The 14,850-nt window shown below is 38.7% G+C and overlaps 1 protein-coding gene across 1 annotated transcript in view; it reads right to left on the bottom strand.

The window, feature by feature from the left end:
* The window catches only part of NKAIN2 (sodium/potassium transporting ATPase interacting 2), a 505,527-nt gene that overhangs the window by 270,396 nt on the left and 220,281 nt on the right, over nt 1-14,850 (bottom strand).

Raw genomic sequence — 14,850 nt, 5'->3', positions numbered from 1 at the left:
ACATTTAATCGTTAAGACATCACTGACTGGGAAGCCTGCCACTGACATCCACACTTGATGCACATACATTGTCTTTTGGCTCTCTACAGCTATTCCCATCTGCTACAGTGGCATGGTGCCCGCTTATCAGCTAGTTGGACAGTTTCAGTATGTAGAAGTGCCAAATAAAGGTCTTACATGGGTAGCCTGTATAACCCTGAAAGTGCCATTTCTTTTGTAGAAAGAGGTGCTAGTGCTGAAATACTAACAGATTATGTCTTAGTGCATTATTATTATTATTTGTTTATTTATTTACTTATTTTCACTGACTGAAGATGCATTTTGCCACAACTATTTTTACATCTCTTTTACAAAGAAGGAGATTATGCTGGTAGTCAAAGGGAAATAAAGCAGTATCTACAAGCAAGATACTGATGAACAAAGCCATTATGATGGATTGATATGATGGACTTCTATGATGAATTGACTGCATCAATTGACAAGGGAAGACTGACCAATGTCATTTACCTCAGTTTCTGTAAGGTCTTTGACACAGTCCTACGTGGCAACCTTATCTCTAAATTGGAGAATTGGATTTGAAGGGTGGACTATTTGGTGGATAAGGAATTGTCTGGATGGCTGCAGCCAGAGAGTAGTGGTCAATGGCTCTGTCCAAGTAGGGGTCAGTGACAAGTGGTGTCCCTGAGAGGACTGTCTGGGGACCAGTGCTGTTTAAAATCTTTATCAATGACATAAACAGTGGGATCAAGTGCACCCTCAGCACGTTATCAGATGACACCAAGCTGAGTGGTTCAGTTGATACAATAGAACAAAGGGATGCCATTCAAAGGGACCAGGACAAGCTAGAAAATTTGGCCCATGTGAACCTAATGAGGTTAAACAAGTCCAAGTGCAAGGTGCTGCACGTAGGTCAGGGCAATCCCAGAGATGAGAACAGACTAGGTAATGTATTCATTGAGAATGGTCCTGCAGAGAAGCACTTGGGGGTTCTGGTGGATAAAAAGTTTGATACGAGCCATTAGTGCACACTTGCAGCCCAGAAGGCCAACCACATCTTGGGCTGCATCAACAGAAGAGTGGCCAGCAGGCTGAGGGAGGTGATTGTCCCCGTCTACTCTGCCCTTATGAGGTCCCACCTGGAGTACTGCATCCAGGTCTGGGGCCTCCAGCACAAGAAGGATGTGGATCTGTTAGAGCAAGTCCAGAGGAGAACCATGAGAATAATCACAGGTTGGAGCACCTCTCCTGTGAAGAAAGACTGAGGGAACTGATGATGGTCAGACTGGGGAAGAGAAGGCTCTGGGGAACTCATTGTGGCCTTTGAGTACTTAAAGGTGACTTACAAAAAGATGGAGAATAGCCTTTTACATGAACAGATAGTGGTAGGACAAGGGGTAATGGTTCTAAATCAAAAGAGAGTAGATTTAGATTAGATATAAGGAAGAAATTTTTCACTCAGAGGGTGGTGAGGCACTGGAATAGGTTGCCCGGAGAAGCTGTGGATGCCCCATCCCTGGAAGTGTTCAAAGATAGGTTGGATGGGACTTTGAACAACCTGATCTAGAGGGTGGCATCCTTTCCCATGGCAGGTGGGTTGGAACTAGATGATGTTTAAAGTTCCTTCCAACGCAAGCCATTCTATGATGATTCTAAGATTCTGAAATGAGTCACAACATAAAATAAAGGAGAAGAAGTCCATCTTAAAATAAAATTCAGTGTGGTAGAATAGGAGTATATTTGTGATACTGTGTGCTACATACATATATTGGGTTTATATCGCAAGGTTTTGGTAGCAGGTGGCTGCAAGGGTGGCCTCTGTGAGAAGAGTCCAGAAGCTGCCCCATGTTAGAAAAGGGCCAGGTTCAGAAGCTGCCCTTTGTTAGATAAGGGCCAGTTTCAGCTGCCTCCAAAAGGGATCCACAGCTGGCCAGGGCCAAGCTGATGAGAGACATTGCTTGTGCCTCTGTGAGAGGAGATTTAAGGGAAGAAACTGCTGTGCAACAGCAGCTAGGAGAAAGGAGTGAGAACAGCCTGGCAGACCCCAGGGTCAGTGCAGCAGGAGGGCAGGAGGTGCTCCAGGCATGCAGCAGAAGTTCCCCTGCGGCCTGTGGAGAGGCCCCTGGTGGAGCAGGCTGTCCCCCTACAGCCCATGGGTCCCACATGGAGCAGATCTCCATGCTGCAGCCTGTGGAGGAGCCCCCGGTGGAGCAGGTGGATGTGGCCTGGAGGAGGCTGCAGCCCATGGAGAGCCCCCGCAGGAGCAGGCCCTGGGCTGGAGCTGCAGCCCGTGGAGAGGAGCCCACGCAGGAGCAGGGGGTCTGGGGGGAGCTGCCACCTGTGGGGGACCCGTGCTGGAGCAGTTTGCTCCTGGGGGATGGACCTTGTGGTACAGACCCATGTGGGAGTAGTTCTTGAAGAGCTGCTGCCTGTGGGAAAGCCATGGAGGATCAGTTTGGAAAGGACGACATCCCGTGGGAGGGACCCCGCGTGGAGCAGGGGCAGAGAGTGACCATGAAGGAGCAGCGAAGATGAAACGTTAGGAACTGACCACAGCCCCCACTCCCTGTTCCCCTGTGCCATGCAGGGGGAGAAGGTGGAAGAGGGTGGATGGCGGGAAGGTGTTCTTTGTTTTCTTTGCTTCTTGCTGCTCTAGTCTGTTAGTGATAGGCAATAACTTCTTTTAATCTCCTTATGCTGAGCCTGTTTTGCCCGTGACAATGATTGGTGAGTGATCCCTCTGTCCTTATCTCAACCATTGAGCCCTTTCCATCGTATTTTCTCTCCCTTTCTCTTTGAAGAGGGGGAGTTCAGCTGCCTGGTGGTTAAAACCATCACAACTACAAATCCAAAGGATGGGGGGAAAAAAAAAATCCTCACCTCATTTGATACATTTCAAAACACTCAGAAGAAAGAAATTCAGAAATCAAACAGGTTACTATAAGGCAACACATAGCTGAGATGTTTTAAATAGTGTTAGTTTGTTCTAGAGTCATGACATGCCATGTTTCCAGAAATGTAACATTTTTTGAGTTTTTACTGCAATTTTATTCAACATTTTAAAAAGAAATATATTATTTAAAAAATGGTTTTCGTCTTATTGCGTGTGACAGTGTCACAAATCTTGTTGGAGACCCTTACTGCATTGGAACTAACAACTACAATTGAATAAAATTGGATCTAGATTTAAAGGTAAAAGACGTGGCAGCTATTAAGAATGTGAACATTTAATCACACTAGTAGTCCCCAGTAAAATCTTATTTCTTAAAAAAAAAAAAAAAGCTCTCTGTCCTTTTCACATTCTGAAGAACAATTTCTGAATGTGAAAATTTCCTTTCACATTCTGAAGAGGAATCATGAACATATTGTCTATTGCCAGTAATGAAACAAACAAAAGAAATTGCACACAGTCCTGACTACAAGGTGAAAGAAGGTAGCCAAAATAATATTGACAAGACATATTTACAATATCAACTGATTATTTTCTTAAAAAAAAAAAAAAAAAGGTGATAAAGATGAATTCTGGGGATTATTGTTGGAAAAGATTTAGGAAAAAAAAGCAAAACAAACAAAAAAACATCTCTGGAGAATAAGGTTCTAGCGTTCTTCTAAGTCCATTATTATAAACTTATTGTGGATAGTGCAGAAAATCAAATTTAAATTTAGGTACAGTTCTGTTTTGGATGTACCACCTGAAAGCAATCATTGTTCAGTGCAGATATTAATAGAAGCTAAGGTTAGACTACATATTCTTTTTATAGCAGTCCTAACTCAGCAAATTAGAATCAAAGGAAATTTTTTAAACCTTTAAATTAATTCTTTCAAAAATTCTTGAGATTTACATGGTGAGGGAATAAAACTGACTTACAAGGTACAAGATGAATATGAATTTGTCATATATCATCAATATAATCAATTATAGAATAATTTCTGATATAACAATATTAAAAGATACAGAAAATACAGTTGCAAACCCAATGATATGATTATGTATCCCAAAAGGTTGCTGGAAATAGATTACACAACTTTGCTTTGTTTTGGGAACGGTGTTGATCTAGATAGCCTTCAGGGGTTCCTCCCAAACCAATTTTGTCTCCGATTCTTTGATTCCTACGGATCTTTCTTGGCATCATGACACCATACACAGCTCAGCTGGAAAATCATATCCAGTATGTTGATAAACACTCAGTGTGACACAGACCCTTTCCCAGCACTTTTCAGAAAAAATAAAAAACAATAAAAAAGGAATGGAAAGAAAAAAAAAAAGGAAAAAAGAAAAAGGGCAGGTTGTTGAAAGGATAACTCAACAAACTATAAGGAGGCAGGAAAGTTCAACAGTGACGGAATAAACAGCTGATACTTCAAATGGAGTGGGAATATATCTAGATCCGAAGATGGTATTTGATGATATTAGTAATGAAAGGCATGGTAGCTCCCACACTGTGGCTAGAAGAGCCATGTGACTTTCATTGCAGCAGCTCAGCCTGCCATGCAAAATCTGAGCGCTACTGAGCCAAGAAGCTTCACCAGTGCCCCCAGCACTGCCACATCAGTGAAACTGTGATGACAGTTTTATGACAGGAGACAACAGCATGACAAACTGATAACTTTTCCTGGAAAAGTAATATTTTTTGAAGAGACTGGATTAAATTATTCTGAATTCTATAAGGTATAATAAAAATTGAACAGGTTTCTTCTCCCCTCTGACACCATTTCAGAGTGCCAGATCAAGTGAATAGTCCTCCTGGTATATAGAAGCAAGCACTGAAACACTCAGAAGGAAAATACTGTCATTTTACAATTGCTGATCAACAGGATAACTTTGTGACCACTGGAGGGTGGGGAGGGGGATGGGGGGAGGAGCGGAGAGGATGAGTAACTATGCAAACTAAAGTTCATGCTTATATTTCATGCTTAAATTAAATTAGAATATGCTACTGGCCTGATTGGCTGGATAAATCAAAAAGAACTTCCTTTTCAAGTATTATATTTTCATGTAAAAAAAAAAAAAAAAAAAAAAAAAAATTTGCTTCCATGCATGCAGAGGAATTTAAATTAAAATACTGAAAAATTGGGAAAAGTGAGAATGAGACGTTACCCATGTTAAGTTATATCAACATTCAATTGTTAATTGTTATTTATATAACATGTCAGATGAGGTTCACTGGCTGCTGCTGTTCAATATTTTTTACCTTCATCACCCAGTGCAGTCTTGTGCTTTACTTAGTATCATCCACATTCAGTTGTTTCTCATATTTTCTTAGGCTAGCTGACCTCATGCAGCTTCTGAGTACCTCTTAAGCATGGTTTACCTTCCTAAGACCCTAGCTGGGGAAGGTAATAGTTATTAGTCCCATATTAGAGATGAGAAATTTCTGCCACAAATGAGTCCAGAGCATTGAAGGCAACCATATTATTCATTACCAGTGAGAGAAACGTATGGTGTGCACAAATAAGAAGATGCTCATTTTGATCACGTAATTAAAGACTGTAGCATAATTAACGACACAGGTGGCTAAATAAAGGTCACAGAAGCAGCTTCAATTCTGGAACTTTCTCAGTCTTGGCTGCTGAATTTGAAACTTTAATAAGCTTTTGTTCCAGTGTATGTGTACGTGTGTGGAGGTATTTTCACAACTGTGCTTATAGTGTGGGTAGTGTGCATTACACAGGCTGGTAGCCACAGTTAAAAACGTGTGATGAGCAGTGCCCCCTGCATGAGCTGATAGCAGAAGGGTAATGCTCTTTTGGCTCCCACGTAAGTCTTCTGTTAATATATAGGTATAAATACTTCCATCTTGTTTAAAAGAAACACTGAAAACAAACAAACAAAAAAGAACAAAAACAAAAAATGAAAAAACACCATTACAGAGTGATGTTGATATATGCATGAGACAGAAACTGTCAGCCTCTCAGAACAGACCAATGTCACTCAAAGCAACAAAAACACAGGAGGTAGCACCCCAGCAGCCTCAAGTATGATTCTATGATTCTATAATTCTATGTGCTTCTGTGGTCTGCCCTCTCCTTTCCACTGTAGCAAATGATGGCTTCTTTTCTCTCCTCCACATGGTTTATGTGTACAAAGGATAGTTTCTTCTGATCTCTGTCTTGCATGGGTGCCAGCTGCCCAAGCCAGGAGAGGCATGACCAGACCAAGGGCACAAGGGTCCCAGGGCTCAGATACATATTCTGTAGCAGCAGAGCCTGCACCAGCTATAGTGTGGATGTCTGCATGCTGGCACTCTTGCCTAGAGTTTTCTGTCATACCCTAATCTGAAATCACCACCCAAAGAAACAAAGCTAAATTGATTTGCACTAGGGACGAGTAACAACCCAAAAGGATTCCCTATGGCATCTCTTCCCTCTTTCTTTCCATGTTACACCTCACATTGACATTGCAAGGAGGAATTATTAGAACTTATTAGTGCAATGACTATTAAGATGTTTTTTCATTTATATATTTAATTGATTAATTCTAATTCCATTGATCTAGAAGATCTGAAAGACTGAAGTGCTTTAACTGTAAAATAATAAATACCTTTAGACATAAATTTAGTTTGAAGGGCGTAGTTGTAGCCCACTCATAAAAATGTTTAATATCAAGGTCCTGTAATGGAAAATGCTAGACAACTTCATATGTAAAAAATTACTCCCAAACCTGACTATCATTAAGTAATTCAATAAATAGATCCAGTCATTTCTTTTTCCCCATCCTACTTTAGGACTTCAGACACTGAGTAAATGCACTGCTGGAACTTCAGTAATATTCAGCAGATATATTCTTTGATGATACTTCAAAAGAAACAGAGTCCCATAGAAAAATTCTGCTGTCCTTTTTCTACAAGAAATTTTAGTGGATCACCCAGATCTTGCTGCTTTTTGATGGTCATCCCTCCTCAACAACATAAATTCTTTTGGCCTCATTCCTACATTACAGACACCCCATAATAATAGTAATGCAATACAATAAACAGGAAATTTTCCAAAGCAAGGAGGACAGGAAAGATAGGAGTATTTATACTAAGAGACTGTTAGAGAAGTCTTGAAACAGAAAAGAGTGAAAGAAAGGTGAAGTAAATAAGACAATGTTGAAAAACGTAAGACACAAGAGGTCATTGGAGAACATGGTGAAATCTTGAAGGCAAAAAAAATGCAATTTCATTGACAGAAAAAAAAAGATAATGTTAAAATGTAAACGGAATCTATGCCTCACATTAGTGTGTGGGAACACAAGCCAGAAAGATTAATATAAAACTTCAAGGAGGGATAAATAAATAAATAAATAAATAAAAATATCAGAGTATCATTATCAGGTCAGTAGTGGTCAGTGAGAAATTAGTGTGAGGATTAAGAAAACTTCAAGGCACTTGGATTCCATCCCAGAACACTTAAAGCTTATGTTTGCAATCTCCTGGCTGGACCATAATTCCATAGGAAAGCAATGGAAGTAATATTTGACACTAAAAATAAAACATTGAAATGTAGAACGCCCATAGACTTGTTGCATACATCTAGCAACAAAATTAGAAAACCAACTTTCCCCTACAAGACAGAATTGGTCCAAAAGAACTGGAGAGTCTTGGCTTAGCAGTATCAGTGCAGATCACAGAATCACAGAATCATCTAGGTTGGAAGAGACCTCCAAGATCACTGAGTCCAACCTCTGACCTAATACTAACAAGTCTTCCGCTAAACCATATCACTAAGCTCTAACTCTAAATGTCTTTTAAAGACCTCCAGGGATGGTGACTCAACCACTTCCCTGGGCAGTCCATTCCAATGCCTAACAACCCTTTCAGTAAAGAAGTTCTTCCTAATATCCAACCTAAACCTCCCCTGGTGTAACTTTAGCCCATTCCCCCTCATCCTGTCACCAGGCACATGGGAGAATAGACCAATCCCCACCTCGCTACAGCCTCCTTTAAGGTACCTGTATGGTGCGATAAGGTTGCCCCTGAGCCTTCTCTTCTCCAGACTGAACAATTCCAGCTCCCTCAGCCGATCCTTTTAAGACTTGTATTTCATCCCACGGCTTGTGCAACCAGTGTATTAATTCGATGGAGGAGCAGGAAACAGACCTGGGAAGAGGAGCATCCTTAAAAGTCTCTTTCCTTTCATGTTACTGACAATTCATTCACTAGTCTCACCTGAGCTGAGACTGTATCTGCCTGAGGGTGAATGGAGGGGGAGAAAGGGCCAGTGCATGCTAGTTTTCTACCCTTTTCAGAGTCTTTAGGTGAATTAATCTTGTGGCAACTTTGTCTGCTCCCAAGTTTCAGTGAGAACATATTGCCACGATGACATTTCTATGCTGCTCATTTTGGAACAAAACACTGCAGAAAGAAGGCAAAACACCCTAAGAGGCTGCTGTGTGGCTGGGATAGCTAGCTCACATCTCCTCTTTATTCCAGAGCTGTTCTTCAAAGTGTGCTCATGCTTTTGTCTGCTGAAGGTGTATTAGGAGGCAATGAAGTGGATCTTTTTTTAAGATATCCTATGGGATATTCTTGCTGCACATTCAAACTAATAAATGGCAAGTTTTATAGAAGGTCTCAAGTGCAGATTGCAGATGTGATCCTCTAACTCCCACTGGAAGGAAGCCAGAGGCTGGTCTGTACATTTGTTTTGATCAGCAGGGATTTCTATCTTAATACCTTATTTTGTTGTGGAAACTGAAAGGCCACTATATATAAACCTGCAGAAATTAAGCCTTAAAAAGCCTAGAGTGCAATAGTTTATTGATAAAAGGAAGATAAGGGAATATCTGTTTAACTACATGCAAGTCCTGAATCTTTGCCTCAGAAAATATGTTAGTCATCTAAATTCTTGACTCAGGTATAAATTGTACAGTTCAGAATTCCTCCTCAAAATGATCTATAGCCAGCATGTACAAGTCATTGCTATGACAGACGGGGTGAGAATATCTGTTCAGCATGGCAAGTCTGCAGCTCCTTCCCATATGCCTTCGGATACTCAAACTATTCCAAACCTTGTGAACTTGGCATAGCAATAAAGAGATCACAGCAAGGAAAGGAAAAGAGAGAATCTGCAGGTATCCAGAAATTTCATGACCTTTTGTATGATTAGTTCACTTCCTTCGCTCTCTTCATACTGAAAAGCAAAAGATGGAACCTGAAACTGGGTATATAAAGTATAGCCTGTCTGGGACACAGAGATGTAATTAAGAGAATGCTGTACGAGTTGGCATTATGGTTAATTTTATCATATTATATTAAATTTTAGGAAGCAGAAAGTGGAAAAAAAAAAGGCAAAGGTTCATTTAGTTTCACAACTGAAAGATACCAAGACTGTTATCAGCATAGATATATTTTTTCAAGATGGGTTCCAATATATCACAAAGGTTATTGCAACTCCACACACAAATATTTATTAAAAAAACAAACAAAACCAACCAAACAAAAACCAGCTCTATGTAAACAATGTTTGAGTTGGAAATAACTATGACATCCATAGTTTTTCTAAATGGTAGGTTATTAAGAAGGAGCTTGTGTATGGAGTGGTAAAACCTTCTCATATAACGTAGAGAAGACTTGTTCTAACCCTTTCAGTCATAGACAAAAGAAAAAAAGAACCTATTATGTGATATAAATAACACTTTGTGAGCAGTTGTGAAAGATGTATGTAAAGATCAGGTGTCTAATTGTTTTAATGATCTTATAGGTACATTCTTATTGCAGGATAAATGCTAAGGAAGACAATATCTGGATGGACAAGGATCTTACGCAGTAGCTTTTGTAATTCTGAAGACTTGAAATCAGGGTTTAAAATTCTAAGGCAAAACAAAGAAAAAAATGTGTTGCAGAAAGAAAAATAATGAATAACACAAAATAAGATTTTTATATATTATCCTCAAGTGGGAGAGCTGCACAAGCAATTTAGATGCCTCCAGAGAAAAAGGTGTGCTGTTTTACTCAAAGAAGCATCTTATGATGACATTTTTAGCTGTGATCAGCATTTTCTACCCAGAAGAAAAAAAATCAAAATATTAATAAATTCTAAATACAGTACTGCAAGAATAACAGGAGAATAATAGTACTGGCCTTCTAAAAATAACAGGTTTTTAGCTCCACTTTTGAAATAAGGGGTCCTTTTTGTTCTTAATGGTAATGTCAGAGACCAGTAAGGGGGAAACATATCTAACTCCATTTACATGACTGCTATAAGATCATCAGCATAAATGCTACCTCATGTTATCTTTCTTCCCAGTTAATTTGGAAAAAAAAAAAAAAAAAAAGAGCAATTGCACATAACACTAAGAAGTTCCTATTCTCATGTTACTTATAGGGATATTTTTTGTTTAGATCAGCTTCCTTTTGAATGACGTGATGAAAATTGTGCTAATATACCTGGCAAGTGATCCAAACCGGCAGTAGAATTCAAATATCAGCCTAACACAATTTCTGTCCAAAGCTGAGACTTTACAAGTGAACTCATGTCTTTAATATTTTGATTTGGTTGTCAGACATACTGTTGAAATAATTTTTTATCTTGTTTGTAGCTTTGTTGAACTCCAAGAATAGCTTTACACTTGTCAGTTGCTTCTGGCATATTTAGAGATTTCCCAGTACTATGAGATTTTCTGCCTTGTGTTGCTATCCTACGTAAGATCAGGTAAGCAGCCTACAGTGCTTTCCCTGGCATAATAACTACTTCCCCCCCCCCCCCCCCCCCCCCCCCATAAATGATATCTGCTTACTATCTTGTAATTTCCTTACTACTACTACTACTAGTAATAATCTGTAGTCTTATCATTAAACCCCTGTTGCTTTGTGGTCCACTGTCTGACAAGCTTTGATGGCTTTATTGATTCGTTTGCAAGCACAAAAGTCAAGAAATGGGGCAGGATTTTCCCACAGATTTCATGAATTAAAAACAAACAAACAAACAAACAACAACAAAATCAGCATCACTTGGCACAAATTTTACAGGTTTTTCTAAAGCCATCTATGTCCAGTTCTGGGCTCCCCAGTACCACAAAGACATGGAGCTCCTGGAGTAAGTCCAGTGAAAGGCTACTTAAATTATTTAGGGACGGGAACATCTTTCATATGAGGAAAGGCTGAGAGCCTGTTTAGCCTGGAGAAGAGAAGACTGAGAGGGGATCTCACTGATATGTATAAAGGTATCTGAAGGGACAGTGTCAAGAGGATGGGGCCAGACTCTTGTAGGTGGTGCCCAGCAATATGACAGGCAATGGGCACAAACTGCAATACTGGAAGTTCTGTCTGATCGTGGAAAAATTTCTTCACTGTGAGGGTGACAGAGCGCTGGAACAGTTGCCCAGAGAGGTTGTGGATTCTCTTTCCCTGGAAATATTCAAAAGTCATCTGGGCACAATCCTTTGCAACATGTTCTAGGGGCCCTGCTTGAGCAGGGAGGTTGGATTAGAGGGACCCAGAGGTCTCTTCCAACCTCAATCATTCTGTGATTCTGTGGAAGCTTATTGATTTGAAAGGATTTTTTTCTGATGAGCTTTAAAAGCTCACTGTTATTTCAACTGAAATACTTGTTGCTCTTGTGTTAGCTTAGGAACCAAGAACTTCAGCTAATGGTGAATGTTCCTACAGTATACAGCCCTAAGAAAAAAATCAGATTCTTGGGAGTCAAAGATGGAAAACTCTGATATATTTACCCTTGAAAGTAAAACTGAAGAGCTGTAGACTGTGAACTGCGCCATATATATTTTTTTCCCCACACATTTATCTTTTCCTTTTCACATTTAGCAGTATTGACACATATTGGCTGACTTTCCACGGACATTTTAACTGTCTCTGGAACCAGCTCTCTCTGTATCTATGACGACTGTTTCTACCTTCATAACAGAAATGTTACTGTTTCTCACCACCCACACAAACAGTCACTTGTTTTGTTTAATTTCTTATCCCTCTGTATTTTCCCCTTTGACACCCAAATGTGTTAATAATTAAACCTGACTCACAGTTCACTGGTTTCTAAGGCTAAAACTTAAGAGACACCATGGTAGAATTTAGCATGAATTCCCTGCAAAGTTCTCATTTCTTAATGACCTGTACTGCAGTTGTTGCAGAACCTGTTTACTAATGTTTATACTCTCTCCATGTGCATGCCATACGTTATTCCTGCATGTCCATTTGTGTTTGCCCTTTAGCAAGCTACACAGTGCAAAATGTGACAGTACATTCACTACATGATAAGTAGAGTGGGAAAATAATAAACTGGTGCTGAAAACATTTACCCAGCACATTCAAGAATTCTACATTGCATTCTAGATCCAGGTCTTAACCTGTTAAGGTTTCAGGAGGACAGATCAAAGTTATCTTAACCATTTCACTTCTGTGACAGAATCAACCTATTGAACTTCAGTTAACAGCATTAAATGAGGGAATCCTAGTGTCCTCATCAGGTAATACCTACTGCATAAGCAGAAATCTACAGTTCTTTGAGTTGTAATTCTGTAATTTAGCATGATTAATTTAATATCCATTAAAACATATGTGTAAGCATATATGATTAACTTCAAGCAAAGTCCAATGGAGCCAATGGAACTGAAATAGACACTGAGCATGAGATACCTGGCTGAAAAAGTGCAATGTTAAATTTAACCCTAGTGAAGAATGATATCTGGGTTTAGGTTTCATTAAATGTACTGGGTACCTAGCAGACAGTACCCATCGGAACTGAATTCCCTAACCAGTGCTTGCTATGATGTCACAAAATCTGATCTATAAAAATAACAGACTAGGAAGAAGAAAAAAAAGGAGAAAAAAATGAGATGAACAGGAGGAAATAAAGAGGCAAAAAAATTACTAGAACAACTGAGAATGCTGGAAGAGACGTGCTATCCTTATCCTTATATTTTTCTTCATAGAAATAATTGAATTTTCTCTTTTATCTTTTTCTTTTCTTTTTTTTTTTTTTCATTTCTAATGGAAAAAAAAAAGCATCTTATTAGGGCTACTTTCAGCCCTTAACACTAAATTATTAGGTAATACATTTTGTAAAGTTACACTGAAAGCAATGGCATGACATATATTTTTACAACAGGATTATAATCCAGGCAATGATTTTAAATCCTTATGTGATATCCTGTAATGACTGCGTGATATTTTTGTGATGGTCTGCATCTGATACAGCATAGACATTTAAAACCTTGTATGACATCTGATGTCATCTTGTTGGAAAAGGAGACAAAGCTGAAAAGACACCCATCTGTAAACTCTTATTTTAAAAATCATCAATAAACTCTTTCACAATAATTGTATCATGGAAATACCCAAAGAGCAAACACCAAACTACAGACAGAGCTACAGACAGTTTATCCCTGTCTTCCCTAGGCAAATGAGGAAAAACTTTAGCGACACACTTCTGCCTTAGCAATCACAGAAAGAGCCAAGACAGGGAGCTTAGCCACAAAGAACTTTCTGTAGTCATGACTGGACTTCCCTGTGCTTAGCCTCTGCATGGCCATGCTTTTCTCGTCTCTTCCATCTGTGTCTTTCAGCATACTGAGTATGTGCATGGGGTGATGTTCTCATTTGCAGCTCCTCTGAGAAGTTTGATACCCGCTGGGAACCAGTGATCTGACCTTATACATGGTCATTAGTGCCATGATCTACATATGGGACGCCTTTCCAGACAGAGGCTGATATATGGCCACTGTATGTCCATGCCATAAAACACAAGTGTTTCCTCAGTTCAGCTTTGCTTTTGCCATTGTCACTGTGATTGCTACTTCATAACTTGTCTCTCTCCAAGTTGTTATCTTATCCCATGAGCACTGTATTTGTACAGTGTTTAGCACAATAGAAATCATTTTTGGTTGGCTCTTAGAAATTACTGTTGCAAGAGTGATTAATTATGACGTTAACATCAGCAATTTTTCATTTTACTGGGTGATATCTCAAATATCTCAAGAAAGCCAAAAAAGCTTAGTTAAACCAAAAGGTGTGGAATTAGTCTGCAATTTCCAGAGAATGTATAATTTATTTTTTGTTAAGCAGGTGATAATGCTCATAAATGGATTTTCAAATTTGCAAATGCATAGAAATAAAATGTTGAAAAATGGTTCTATTTACTTTATTTTAAATCAACAGTTAATTATATAGGTACATTTTTACTCAGAAGTTTGACTCTAATGTCATACAAGAGAACTTCTTGATGCATTGGCTGCTAGAAACTAATTTTAACAGTAATACTTTGCTCTTCTGTTTGGTTTTAGTAAAGATAGCACATATTTCTGTTGCTTAGACTTGTTTCAAAAATCATATGAAATTACATGTATGAATGGATGCTTTCTTACCTGCATAATCAATATAATGAACTATGAATTTTAGATATGAATGCAGTTGATTTGCATTCAACTTTGACAAATACTAAAATGTACATAACTTTTTTTGTTTGTTTTGTTTTGTTTTGTCTCTCCACCTTAATATTTCGTGCTTCACAAGTTCATTTATGAGAATACTGCCAAGAATTGAAAGATAGTGAGAAATACAAAGTCATTTGGTATGTTGTATAAATATTTTTCAAAATGTTTTTGCAAGTTTGACCGGACATATTTGTTTGGTAAGATGTCTTCAGAATTCATGTTGTAAGTGTGCATTCTTCATAGACCTGAAATACAAAGTTGTCATTCTGTTTATGAGGGTTAGAAAGTTAAGTAGGTAAAAATCTTTTCACATTGTATATTTGCAGTCAATTTTGGTTTAATTTAAAAAGAGAAGTTGTTTTGATGTTATATGTCTGAATCAAATTATTTTCATTCAGTCCTATTGTGGATCAAAATTTATAGCCACAGTTCCCCAATCGTGTTCATCCTTACCTTTATGCTTAAGTATGCCGAGCTCAATG

Source organism: Cygnus olor, chromosome 3, assembly GCF_009769625.2.
Source record: "Cygnus olor isolate bCygOlo1 chromosome 3, bCygOlo1.pri.v2, whole genome shotgun sequence".
NCBI lineage: Eukaryota > Metazoa > Chordata > Aves > Anseriformes > Anatidae > Cygnus > Cygnus olor.
The sequence above is the reverse complement of the archived record's forward strand: the minus strand, read 5'-3'. Positions and strand labels throughout refer to the sequence as shown.